Genomic DNA, 12500 nt, shown 5'->3' with positions numbered 1-12500 from the left:
CCGAACAGTCTCTACAGCGCGAACCAAACATAATATCTTTGCCCTGGTAGAGAGCACTGATTCACATCAAAACACAGTGTTTTGCAGAAAGTACTTCAATCCATCCTCATGTGGTTGTGATACACTGCATATGACCATCACAGAAGACTGTTATTGCAGAAATGTCTGCTGTCTTTCTTCAGCAGCACATACTGTAGCAATTGAGAGTGTAACTGTAGAATAGAATAGAAATAGCCTCGCATGATCCTGGGCTGACACATATTTTCGTGGCACACCCCTCCCTTCATCCCGCTCTCTCCCTCAATCCCGTCCTGGATTGTCAGGGGGGGGGGGGATTGGCCCCCCTCGAAGGCTCTCTCTCCTCCCAGGCTCCCCGCTACAAACACAGCTCAGGCATCACCATCTCGTCAGGAAATTAAATGTCACACGTCAGCAGGGTGTGTGTGTCAGTGTGTGTGTGTCCATTATACCAAAATCTGTGAAAACAGGGTATTGGAAAAAAGGTAGAGGAGGGGGACAAGGCAGGGGTGTCTATTGTCATCAATGAGGTTTACAATTTAAAATGTCCTGTCCAAACTATCCTTCTCTTCTCGGAAGCGCTGTCTGAAATCATCCTTCACCTGGGCACGCAGACAAAACTAGAGCTGTCTGGGCCGGCCATAAACACCAACCATAACCAATATGAAGGGTTGGGAAACAACGACAGCATGGAACCAGCGGCCTGCAGAGAACAAGGAAAATGGCCCAACCGAAAGCATAGTGGGATATCATTATCGTGAAAACATTGTGGAACATTCTCCTTGAAATCATTTCAGCAGGGAATCCACCCAAGCCAAAACACCACAGGCGGTCCCTCTACCCCACCTTGTGACCCTCGACCCCTACCACACCTCCACCCCATTCCCTTACACTCCCCCGCTGTGAGGGAAAATCCACATCCTTTTCAGTTTTCAAATGATATAATAAAGGTCAGAGCCTCGCTCTCTCTCTGTTTCTCTCTCTCTTTCTCTCCAGAGTCGCACGGAGCTGAGGAGATTGATGCTGGTCCACCCAGGGAGGCTTGTACTGTGGCCCAGGTCAGCCGGCTCAACCCCAGTTAACATATACCCCCCGAAACTAAACCCAGGTAGCGAAAGATGAGACATTCCTTTCAGTGCAGCACTCAACATATGATTGATATTAACTGGAGAGTGGAGACCCGCTGTTGCATACACACACACACACACACACACACACACAGAAAGAGACACACACACACAGAAAGAGACACACACACACACACACACATAAAGAGACACACACACACACACAGAAAGACACACACACACACAGAAAGAGACACACACACACACACACAGAAAGAGAAACACACACACACGCAGAAAGAGACACACACACACACACAGACACAGAAAGAGACACACACACACACACACACAGAAAGACACACACACACACACAGAAAGAGACACACACACACACACACACAGAAAGAGACACACACACACACACACACACACACAGAAAGAGACACACACACACACACACACAGAAATAGAGACACACACACACACGCACAGAAAGAGACACACAGACACACAGAAAGAGGACACACACACACACACAGAAAGAGACACACACACACACACACACAGAAAGAGACACACACACACACAGAGAAAGAGACACACACACACACACACACAGAAAGAGACACACACACACACAGAAAGAGACACACACACACACACAGAAAGACACACACACACACACACACAGAAAGAGAGAGACACACACACACACAGAAATAGACACACACACACACACGCACAGAAAGAGACACACAGACACACAGAAAGAGACACACACACACACAGAAAGAGACACACACACACACACAGAGAAAGAGACACACACACACACAGAAAGAGACACACACACACACACACAGAAAGAGACACACACACACACAGAAAGAGACACACACACACACAGAAAGAGACACACACACACACGGAAAGAGAGACACACACAGAAAGAGACACACACACACACACAGAAAGAGACCCACACACACACACACGTGCACACACACGTGCACGCACACACACAGAAAGACACACACACACACAGAAAGAGACACACACACGTGCACACACACACGCACACACACACACACACACGCACACACACACACACACACGCAAACACACACACACACACACACACACACAATGCTTAATTCCTTTCAGGGTTCTCTGATGATGGCCCACTAACCCGAGCAGACTCCAGTCACTGTGTTTTCTTATTCCCTCCTGCTGGTATGGTGTGGGTCATTTTCCTCCTTCCACCAACCCCACAATGTCCACATTACCCAGCAATTAAGGGACTTGTGGCAGTGACAAATAGCTTTTCTAAGGTCAATAATTTCCAGGTTTTGTTTGGAACGACTTATTAGCCATCTGTCCCGTAATTTCATCGATTTAGTAGACTATGTTTGGAAAAGCTAGTTGCTGTCTGGCTGTCTCTCTCTCTCTCTCTCTCTCCACTCCCTCCTTCTCTCTGTCTCTCTCTCCCCCCTCCTTTTCTCTGTCTCTCTCCCCCTCCTTTTCTCTGTATCTCTCTCCCCCTCCTTCTCTCTGTCTCTCTCTCCCCCTCCTTCTCTGTCTCTCTCTCCCTCCTCCTCTATGTCTCTCTCTCCCCCTCCTTTTCTCTGTCTCTCTCTCCCCCTCCTTCTCTCTGTCTCTCTCTCCCCCCTCCTTCTCTCTGTCTCTCTCTCCTCCCTCCTTTTCTCTGTCTCTCTCTCCTACTCCTTCTCTCTGTCTCTCTCTCCTACTCCTTCTCTCTGTCTCTCTCTCCCCCTCCTTCTCTCTGTCTCTCTCTCACCCCTCCTTTTCTCTGTCTCTCTCTCCCCCCTCCTTCTCTCTGTCTCTCTCTCCTACTCCTTCCCTCTGTCTCTCTCCCCCTCCTTCTCTCTGTCTCCCCCCTCCTTCTCTATGTCTCTCCCCTCCCCCATCCTTTTCTCTGTCTCTCTCTCCCCCTCATTCTCTCTGTCTCTCTCTCCCCCTCATTCTCTCTGTCTCTCTCTCCCCCTCCTTCTCTCTGTCTCTCTCCCCCTCCTTCTCTCTGTCTCTCTCTCCCCCTCCTTCTCTCTCTGTCTCTCTCTCCCCCTCATTCTCTCTGTCTCTCTCTCCCCCTCCTTCTCTCTGTCTCTCTCTCCCTCCTCCTTCTCTCTGTCTCCCTCCCCCTCCTTCTCTCTGTCTCTCTCTCCCCCTCCTTCTCTCTCTCTCTCTCTCCCCCCTCCTTCTCTCTCTGTCTCTCTCTCCCCCCTCCTTCTCTCTGTCTCTCTCCCCCTCCTTCTCTCTGTCTCTCTCTCCCCCTCCTTCTCTCTCTGTCTCTCTCTCCCCTCCTTCTCTCTCTCTCTCTCTCTCCCTCCTTCTCTCTGTCTCTCTCTCCCCCCTCCTCCTCTGTCTCTCTCTCCCCCTCATTCTCTCTGTCTCTCTCTCCCCCTCCTCCTCTGTCTCTCTCTCCCCCGTCCTTCTCTCTGTCTCTCCCCCTCCTTCTCTCTGTCTCTCTCTCCCCCTCCTTCTCTGTATCTCTCTCCCCCTCCTTCTCTCTGTCTCTCTCTCTCTCTCTTTCATCCATCCCCCTGTAATCACTCATCCCTCCACCAACAATCACTCTATACTAGAAGCTTTCAAGCAGAGAAGAGAAAATGTGAAATATGTTTTGACTGAAAAACATTGAGACAGCTTGTCTGGTCGAAGTTCAGTTGTATTTGTATTTATTATGGATCCCCCAATAGCTGCAAGGACAGCAGCTACTCTCCCTGGTGTCCAGCAAAGTTAGGACAGTCATAGACCATTTTAAAAACATTACAATACATTTCGCAACAGATGTCACAACACATTAAGTGTTGGAATCTGTCTGCAGGATTTTGTTGCAAAAATAACAAGTCCCATTTCCAAGATGCCTTCATAACATAAAAGCATGTGAGTCAAAGCAAAGAGAGACTCTAGCATGCTGGGCCTAGTGACGGTACCTCACATAACATAAAAGCATGTGAGTCAAAGCAAAGAGAGACTCTAGCATGCTGGGCCTAGTGCCGGTACCTCACATAACATAAAAGCATGTGAGTCAAAGCAAAGAGAGACTCTAGCATGCTGGGCCTAGTGCCGGTACCTCACAGACCTTGCTGTCAAAGAGAGACTCTAGCATGCTGGGCCTAGTGCCGGTACCTCACAGAGCTTGCTGTCAAAGAGAGACTCTAGCATGCTGGGCCTAGTGACGGTACCTCACAGAGCTTGCTGTCAAAGAGAGACTCTAGCATGCTGGGCCTAGTGATGGTACCTCACAGAGCTTGCTGTCAAAGAGAGACTCTAGCATGCTGGGCCTAGTGACGGTACCTCACAGAGCTTGCTGTCAAAGAGAGACTCTAGCATGCTGGGCCTAGTGCCGGTACCTCACAGAGCTTGCTGTCAGCACACATCAGGATGTGTCCGGAAAGAAGTGACAACCACTTGTCAACCAATGCCAAGACTAGAAAAACAGCTAGAAAACAACACGTACTGGCTAACCAATATGAGGACGACAGCAGTTAACAGTGAAGACACAGTATCCAACTGTGAGACAACCATTCACAATGACAAATAAGGATAACAGACAAGACAGCAATCGCTAATGACAAGACTACGGCTAGAAGCAGCAAATAACTACGAACCATTATTGCGTCGACACCCAAATGTGAACCAACCACTCACATTGATCACAATGACAATCGCAAACCGAGAGTGATGCTAACCATTAGCAATGACAAACACTGGCGGTGGTGATGACAAAATACTGGTGTGGAACGGCCATTAGTGGTGACAAAATAGTCGCTAACTCACCCAGCTGGGAGTCACAGAATGTGGGTGGACAGAGAGAGGGGTGAGGCCAAATAGCTCAAGCTACATCTGTTTAGCAGTCTGGTCTGTTTCCTATCTATCGCTCTCTCTCTCTCTCTCTCTCTCTCTCTATCACTCTCTCTATCTCTATCTTTCTCTCTATTGCTCTCTCTCTCTCGCTCTCTCTCTATTCAATTCAATTCAATTCACTTTATTGGCATGACGTAACAATGTACATATTGCCAAAGCTTATTTTGGATATTTATAATATAAAAATAAATACAACTGAGAATCAGAATTGTCAGCAGGACAACAGTAACAACAATAACCAAGGGTCAAAATGACCATACATTGAACAATAACATTAAGCATACAGTAGAGTAAATGTGCAGGTTGATTGGTCTGTCGGACACTGTCCCCCAACTTATGGCAGGCAGCAATGTCGTGCGCTGACAACCCACAGCTCTCTGCGTCCTCCCCCAACAGGCCGGGTAGCCTACTCTCATCAGAGAGGTCTTTGAAACCTTGAATAAGGGTTTCATATTTGTGGAAATGACACTCACAAAGCATTTTGCTTTGTGCTTGTGTTTCACAATAAGCAATATAGTTTTGTTTTGACTGTGTTGTAATTTGCTTTATCCTGATTGATTGGATGTTCTGGTCCTGAGGTTTCCGTGTGTTAGTAGAACAAGTATGTGAACTCAGCCCCAGGACCAGCTGGATGAGGGGACTCTTTTCTTTGCTCAGCTCTTGGCATTGCAGTGCTTGGTAGTGATATGAGGGGGGTCACTGTATTTTAGATGTTTCCAAAACTTAATTGCTCTTTTTTTTGTTTTTATTATTAGTGGATATTGGCCTAATTCTGCCCTGCATGAATTGTTTGTAGTTTTCCTCTGGACATGTAGGAGAATCTTACAGAACTCTGCATGCAGAGTTTCAATGGGGTGTTTGTCCCATTTGATGAAATCTTGTTTTGCAAGTGGACCCCACACCTCGCTGCCATAAAGTGCAATTGGTTCAATGACATAATCAATTAGTTTTAGCCAAATTTCAATTTGAATTAGCTTTTTAATGGCGTAGAATGCCCTGCGTGCTTTCTCTCTTAGCTCATTCACTGCCTCATTAAGGTGTCCAGTTGAGCTTATTTTTAAACCTAAGTAATTGTAGTGTGTACAGTACTCTATATATTGTGTACCAATTGAGAACTTTGGTCTAGTTCCCTGAGATCTGGATCTTCTCTGGAAAATCATTATTTCAGTCTTTTTGGGGTTTACTGCCAGGGCCCAGGTCTGGCAGTACTGCTCTAGCAGGTCCAGGCTCTGCTGTAGGCCATGTGCTGTGGGTGACAGCAGGCATAGGTCATCTGCAAAGAGTAGACATTTAACTTCTGAATTGTGGAGACTAACACCAGGGGCTGAGGTTTTTTCTAGAATAATAGCCAATTCAATAATGTAAATATTGAAGAGTGCAGGGCTCAGATTGCAACCCTGATGAAGGACCCCCTCTGGTTAAATAATTCAGTTTTTTTCTTACCAATTTTAATGCTGCACGTATTGCCAGTATACATTGATTTAATTATGTCATATGTTTTACCCCCTACTCCACTTTCAATAACTTTGTAGAACAGTCCTGTATGCCAAATAGAATCAAATGCTTTTTGGAAGTCGATAAAGCAAAAGTAAATTTTGGTATTATTTTGGTGGACATGTTTATCTATCAGGGTGTGTAGGGTGTAAATATTATCAGTCGTGCGATGTTTTGGTATAAATCCAATTTGGCTTTTACTCAAGACATTGTGCTTATTAAGGAAGTTTAGAACTCTTACATTTATAATACTACAGAAAACCTTCCCCAGGTTACTGTTCACACAAATGCCTCTGTAATTGTTAGGGTCAAATTTGTCTCCGTTCTTAAAGATTGGGGTTATGAGTCCTTGATTCCAGATGTCAGGGAAATAACCTACACTCGGGATCAAATTAAACAGTTTTAATATAGCCAATTGAAATTTTGCACTAGTGAGTTTGAGCATCTCATTTAGGATGCCATCAGGTCCACATGCCTTTTTAAATTTGAGAGCCTGAAGTTTCTCATAGAGCTCCTGGTCAGTAATTGGGGAGTCCAGTGGATTTTGATTGTCCTTTATAGCTTTTTCTAATCCATTCAACTTCTCACGAATTTGGTGTTGTTCTGCGTTTGTGTCAATTTGAACGGTGTTTTAGAGTGTTTTTAAACGGGTTATGCCATATGTCACCATTTTGTATCGCTAATTCCTCTTGTTAAGATTCTTTTAGTTTTTCCAATTTTGCCAGAAGTTGTGTGTGTTTATGGACTCCTCAATTAGTGTCAGCTGCTTGCTGTTGTACTGTGCTTGTTTGGTTCTGAGTGTACGTTTATAGAGTTTTAAAGTCTCACAGTAATGAAGGCGTAATTCACCATTATTTGGGTCTCTGTGCTTTTGGTTGAAAGTGTTCTAAGTTTTTTCCTTATAATTTTACAATCTGCATCAAACCAGTTGTCATCTGTGGTCATTTTTGTTTTGTTTTTTGTCAATTTCAATTGTGCTTCTTTTGCCTGAATATATAGTTGATGTCTCCACACTCTTTCTCTTTCTATTTAGACTGGGACTGTGTTTGGTTCTCTCTCTCCATTTCTCACTCTCTCGCCATCCCTCCCCTCTCTCTCTCTCCTTCTGTTTTGAGTCACGTCACTCAGTCACAGTGGGATCTGGCTGCTAAAACATTTATCTTTCTCATTTCTCTTTGGGAGAGAACTCGGCCGACACAAGAGCTAAGCAAACGCAGCTACACTCTCCAAGCCAACCTTTACAATAGAGAGCAAATATCTCTTAATGTTGGGCATTGTTGCTTGTATTGTCACTGCACTGGCTTATGACTGCACTCACTGCACTGCGTTATGACTGCACTCCCTGCACTGCGTTATGACTGCACTCACTGCACTGCGTTATGACTGCACTCCCTGCACTGCGTTATGACTGCACTCCCTGCACTGCGTTATGACTGCACTCACTGCAATGTTGGGTGAAAGAGCTATAGGTTTTCTTACTTTAATTTTATATATTTATTTTGTACTTTTTACACCCTTTTTTCATGGTATCCAATTGGTAGTTACAGTCTTGTCCCATCGCTGTAACTCCCGTACAGACTCGGGAGAGGCGAAGTTCGAGAGCCACTGTGCAACTGGCGACCGAAGTCAGCGTGGAGTCGCTCGACCGCCACAAGGAATCGCTAGAGTGGGACAAGGACATCCCGACCGGCCAAAACCTCCCCTAACCCGGGGGACACTGGGCCAATTGTGCGCCGCCTCATGGGTCGCGGACCGGGAGACGAACCCTGGGATCAAATCCGGGGTCCGTAGTGATGCCTCAAGCACCGCGATGCAGTGCCTTTAGAGCACTGCGCCACTCGGGGGGCCCTAGCTATGGGTTTTCTATAAGCACATTATTCAGCTGTATCTTGACATACAGACAAAGGATGATAATAGCAATGGATGATACGCTGACACTTAAAGAGCTGTGTGATGAGGTTCAATGCAGAGAATGACAAGGTCCTAGTGAGGCAGGAAGAATGACTACATTTGTTGTTTCTTGAGTGGATGAGCTGTCATAACCACGTGGTGTTGTCTTCTTCCTTGTGTTACGCCCCCTCCCCAGCCCGGCAGTCCCCACGTAAACCCTATTAGGCATTTCTACATCACGCTGGAATCTGATGCGGGATGCCACGTAAACACTAGACCAGGAACTGTAATTCAGACTGACATTCTCTTTCAACCCCTGGCCTCCACATTCACTCTGGTTGGCATCCCAAATGGCACACTATTCTCCATAGCGAACCACTTTTGACCAGTGCCCTATGAGTCCTGCTTAAAAGTAGTGCACTATAAAGGGAATAGGATGGCATTCGGGAAGCAGCCTCTGTTCACTACATCTGGCCTTCACATGCAAGGCAGAAACTCTCTAGGACTGACGGGGAGGGAAGGAGGGGACCCCCTCCCATCCACTTCTGACCTTTATTTTCCTCACAGCCTTTATTACCTCAGAGGTCTTCATCTGGACTGGGGAGGTTTCGGGTTTTAATATGAGGATTAAACCCCCACTATGTAGATTAAGCTGATAAGTGAAGAAAGTAAATGTCAAATTGGTATAAAGGGACGAATGTTGTGTAAAAGCTGAATGAAACATCCAAAGTTAATAGAGGAATCAGTATTAACTTGGAAAAGGTCACAATCAGTTAGTGGTGTAGCCTATGTGCTGTAACTAACTCCATGCAATTTTGTGGCTTTGCAGACATGGAGCCATGCAGACCATACTGTAAACAGAGTCTATGGAAAGGCTAACACTATGTCATCTCTAGACTTATACTGCAGATAAAAACTCAAATGAAACGCACCACAAACTACAGTAGCGTGCTACTATAACCATGTCCCTCATGTTAACTACTGGTTGTAATATACAGCTAAGAGAGTCACTCCCTCCTATGTTGATTCCTGCTGAGGTATGAACGACAGTGATGAGGTCTAAAGTTCAGGGAACCTATATGCTGTGTTCTTATGTAGAGGGTTTCGAGTTCACATCCTGGGTCGGGAAGATATGGCGAGGCTATCTTTCATACGCAAAGAGATACCATTATTGGTCGATATCCATTGGACATGTAGCAGCACCAGCCTATCATGGGATTCCTGAAGCCCCAGACTCCCTTCAGACATAATGGGCAGGCTAGGACTTTTCCTGCCCACTGGACCTGACCAGAAATAAACATTACCCTGAGGCTATAACTAGGTTACAGAGTTTCCCTTGTCAGGTCATGACACACACACACACACATACACACACACACACACACACACACACACACAACACACATTATTCTTTAGTTGTATTGTTTTGTATTTCCCATTTGTGTGACTGTTCTTGTCTATCAGTGTATGTGTGTTATTGTCGTGTTTGATGTTTTTGTGTGGATGCCAGGAAGAATAGCTGCTGCTTCGGCAAAAGCTAATGGGGATCCCAATATGCAACAACCTGTCAGATGGGTGAACTACTGAACTTACTGTCTGTCCATCCAGACAAAACATCATCTTGACAGACAGATGGACTAAAGTAACCACTTAATCACAACGGGATCATTGGATCTGATGTCAACCACCTAAGATCTCAAACCATTAATCTTACTGTCATTGCAGATACACCAAACCACCTGTTCCTCAGCTGAAACAAAAGGCCCAAATTCATAAAACATCTGTAGGATGAGTGCTGATCTAGGATCAGGTCCTCGCTGTCCATGTAATCTCATTCAGTATGGCTAAACTGATCCTAGATCAGCACTCAGGAAGTGGATGAGGAAAAGGCACCAATGTCTTATATCTCATGTAAAGCAGTCAGTTTCTAAGGAAATTAAATGAGGGTTCTGGTAAAGAAAAAAAAAGTATTTAATTGAATAGATGTGATCTCATTCGGGGAATTGGAGAACCTGATGGTTTAAGGAAGTTCGTTGGGTTCGTGTTCTATGCTCCAAACAACTTGTCGGTTACATTTAGCAAATGATGATTGACTTTGATTAACTGCTATTAGTCATTCTGATTAAACTCAGTGTTCTTGAAGCATGTTGGAACTGATTTTAAAAACAGATGGGAAACAAAGTAAGACCAAAGTTAGAAGGAAAACTAGTTGAAGGTAAATCATTACAGTATAATATTACTGCAAAGCACCCTGATATCACCATGCAATATAACAAACAATCTGAAAATCACATTGGCTTGTAGATATGGGCAGTCAGCCACTACTAAACTATCAAAAAGTTGCCTTTTAGGCTTCAGAACGGACGGAAATGTCATTGATCATTAACCACAAAGCATTTCCTGCTCTTTTCTATTTAAAAATTCATGCAAAAGTCTGACATGTGCTTCTGCCTTCACTCTCCAAACCTCTGGGTGTGGGAAAGAGAGATATTAAAAGGGATCGTTCACCTCAATGACAAAAATCGACTTATTGGTCTTACCCTGAAAGTAGTCCATGGACAAGAACAGAGCGCAATCCATGCTCTTGTTTTGTTTATTTAGCCACTAACCTCTTACTTAGCTAGCTAGCATTTTCTAAACCTATAGAAGTCCAATATTAGCATGGATACGGTTGAACTATCCCTTTAAGAAGCACATATTGGTTGAGCTATCCCTTTAAGATGTACATATTGGTTGAGCTATCCCTTTAAGATGTACACATTGGTTGAGCTATCCCTTTAAGATGTACATATTGGTTGAGCTATCCCTTTAAGATGTACATATTGGTTGAGCTATCCCTTTAAGATGTACATAGTGGTTGAGCTATCCCTTTAAGATGTACATATTGGATGAACTATCCCTTTAAGATGTACACATTGGTTGAGCTATCCCTTTAAGAAGCACATATTGGTTGAGCTATCCCTTTAAGATGTACATATTGGTTGAGCTATCCCTTTAAGATGTACATATTGGTTGAGCTATCCCTTTAAGATGTACATAGTGGTTGAGCTATCCCTTTAAGATGTACATATTGGATGAACTATCCCTTTAAGAAGCACATATTGGTTGAGCTATCCCTTTAAGATGTAAATATTGGTTGAGCTATCCCTTTAAGATGTACATATTGGTTGAACTATCCCTTTAAGAAGCACATATTGGTTGAGCTATCCCTTTAAGATGTACATATTGGTTGAGCTATCCCTTTAAGATGCACATAGCACAGATACGATGGCGCTAATAGACACAATCACCCAAAGTTTCTAGCTCCTAGCTAACTTCGCAATAAGCATTTCGCTACCCCTGCGATAACATCTGCAAATCTGTGTACGCAACCATTAAACTTATGATTTGATAATGGTGACTCACGCACGTGCATCTTATGCTATGGCTAAGCAACTATTTCTATAACATCCCCATGCTAACACGTTAAGATGGCTAATGTCGACCTCAAATCCTTTTTAAGTATGAACGTGTGGATAAACAGCTTAGTCACAGTATATATCTGACCCACTGAACAAGCTCATATTCCATTGTTCAGTCATACTGAATAGCCTAGTATACAGTAAGAGGAAGTCACATGCTCTACCACACACATACACCCATCCAGCCGAGTCACAGATTTGTCCTGCCAACTCATTGACCATGGGGGTTGGCAAGACAGCACAAACAGATCTGGAACCAGGCGAACCCACCCACTTTCCAATACAGTAGTGATACAGTATACACAATGGTGTCTCCCTCTAGGATCTTAAGATCTGCTCCAGCATCCTTCACACTCTACATTCATTTAATGCATATGTCACACAAAGCTATCTCTATGCCTTAAAACCAAAGCCCACAGCCAAGACATATTTGAACGGCTTTGACCATGGCTGTGCCCTAAACGGCTCCCTATTCCCTTTATAGTGCACTACCTTTGACCATAGGGCTCTGGACAAAAGTAACGCACTATAATGAGAATAAGATGCCGTTTAGGATGTAATCTGTCTCTCCCCACAACAGAAAATAATTCATCCTGGCAGACAGAACAGGAACATCAACGGCTGACCTTCCTGAGACATCCCCAGGAGTTTCAATACTTTATTGACCCCACCCAGGGTT

General features: G+C 44.5%; 1 protein-coding gene across 6 annotated transcripts in view; it reads right to left on the bottom strand.

Moving 5' to 3' along the window:
• LOC115142427 (SH3 and PX domain-containing protein 2A-like) overlaps positions 1-12500 on the bottom strand; it is a 118013-nt gene that overhangs the window by 46503 nt on the left and 59010 nt on the right. The window lies entirely within an intron of this gene.

The sequence above is a fragment of the Oncorhynchus nerka genome, linkage group LG15 (assembly GCF_034236695.1).
Source record: "Oncorhynchus nerka isolate Pitt River linkage group LG15, Oner_Uvic_2.0, whole genome shotgun sequence".
In the NCBI taxonomy this organism is placed as follows: domain Eukaryota; kingdom Metazoa; phylum Chordata; class Actinopteri; order Salmoniformes; family Salmonidae; genus Oncorhynchus; species Oncorhynchus nerka.
Note: the sequence above shows the minus strand (reverse complement) of the source record. Positions and strands in the feature narration are given on the sequence as shown.